This window comes from Dipodomys ordii, unplaced genomic scaffold (assembly GCF_000151885.1).
Source record: "Dipodomys ordii isolate 6190 unplaced genomic scaffold, Dord_2.0 Scaffold70, whole genome shotgun sequence".
In the NCBI taxonomy this organism is placed as follows: domain Eukaryota; kingdom Metazoa; phylum Chordata; class Mammalia; order Rodentia; family Heteromyidae; genus Dipodomys; species Dipodomys ordii.
In genome coordinates this window covers 12,103,174-12,104,919 of record NW_012267286.1, presented here as the reverse complement: position 1 = coordinate 12,104,919, position 1,746 = coordinate 12,103,174, and positions in this window count along the sequence as shown.

The following is a 1,746-nucleotide window of genomic DNA, read 5'->3' as shown; positions in this document are numbered from 1 at the left end:
GGCAAAAAATGTTTGTGATAATCCCTTGGCATAAATAGGAAATTAAGCCTAATTTTACCCACAAGGTCCTTAAACCTTATGGAGTAACCATTGCCAAGGGAAGGCTCAAGCCCAGTAATACCAATTTGAGACTAGAAAAAAAAACCCACAACTATAAACAGAGTATATAGAATGTGTCCTTCCCAAGTCCATCCAGTAACTTCACAAAATAAAATAGCCTTTTGACCCTGTGGGAAATCCAAAGTTTACTTAAAACATTATCCCTCAGCAAAATAAAAGAGCATCAAATGGATTTTGCATTTCTGTAAATTAGGTTGGTTTCTAAATTATCTTTAACACTGCTGAGTTGTATTAGTTGGCAAACTTTCTAATACTAGGATTTAACTAGGAGTTAACCTTAACTCTAATTAGAGTCAGCCTTACCTGTGGAGCTATTGCCTTGATTAAATCCTTTCCTGAAGATAACTCAATATGGCCTTGAGTTCTTGGAGATAGCAAGTGTAATGAGCTAAAATTACTTTGTGTTGGTGCTTACAACTGATTGACCACAAACCTCTTTTCCCTATTTTTATCCTTAGTTAAAATTGTTAATAGGAAGCGGCACTGTAGCTCAAGTGGTAGAGTGCTAGCCTTGAGCAAAAGAAGCTCAGGGACAGTGCCCAGGCCCTGAGTTCAAGCGCATGGACTGGCCAACATGTTAATGTAACACAATATACATTAAAGCAACTACTTGTAATCTACTATACAAAAACTTTATAAAAGGGATAGTCATTTCCATTATTTTTTCTTAATGGCCCAATTTTGGCCTGGAAATAATGCATGGCAACTGATGGTGAAATACCATAAGCTAAATACTGTGACTTGTGACCTAATTGATAGTTATTTGGTCTCTGTCTCTGTTTCCTGAGATAGAGCTCCTGAAACTCCTGAGTGGTAGGAGTAGAAGTGGTAGGAGTTACTAACTCCCTAAGAAGTTCCTGAGTGTCAGGAGCAATTTTGTTGTTGTTGTTGTTGCTCTAGTAAGATTCTTAGAAAAGGTCCTGGGTAGTCACAGGATGAGGTTTGGTGACCAGAGACTAAGCCATGATTAGCAGCTTGAAAGTCTTCGCCGCCTAGTCAGCAGGTTGCAGAGAAAGGCTGGAGATTCAGTCATGATCTATCACACCTGTGCTGTGAAGCTTTCTGGAGACACAACCATCTCCTGGGAACATGGAGCCCTCCAGCTCAGCAAGGACAGAGATTTTTTTTCCCTCCAGGATGACTCCCGGTCTACACCTAGTTCTAGATACCTTTCATCTAAGTTCTTTTGTGTTAATTTTGCTTTCCTTTTTATTTATTGGTGCATATTCATTGTACCAAGGGGTTTCAAATGGTTTTTCACATGGGCCCATAGTATGTTTTAATTAGAATAACATTATCAGTTTTTTTCTTTCCCTAACTACATTTGGGGGTTTTCTTAGAGGTCCTCATTTGTGTTTTTCTAAAAGAATAACTTTTTTGCTTAATTTAATTTTATAGTCAAGATTATTGTTACAGGGGCTGGGAAGGTGGTTCAGTGGTAGAGCGCTTGCCTTGCATGCTCGAGGCCCTGGGTTCAATTCCTCAGCTCCACATAAGCAAAAAGAAAAAAGCCGGAAGTGGCACTGTGGCTCAAGTGATAGAGTGCTAGCCTTGAGCTGAAGAGCTGAGGGACAGTGCCCAGGCCCAGAGTTCAGGCGCCACGACCGGACCAAAAAAAAAAAAAAA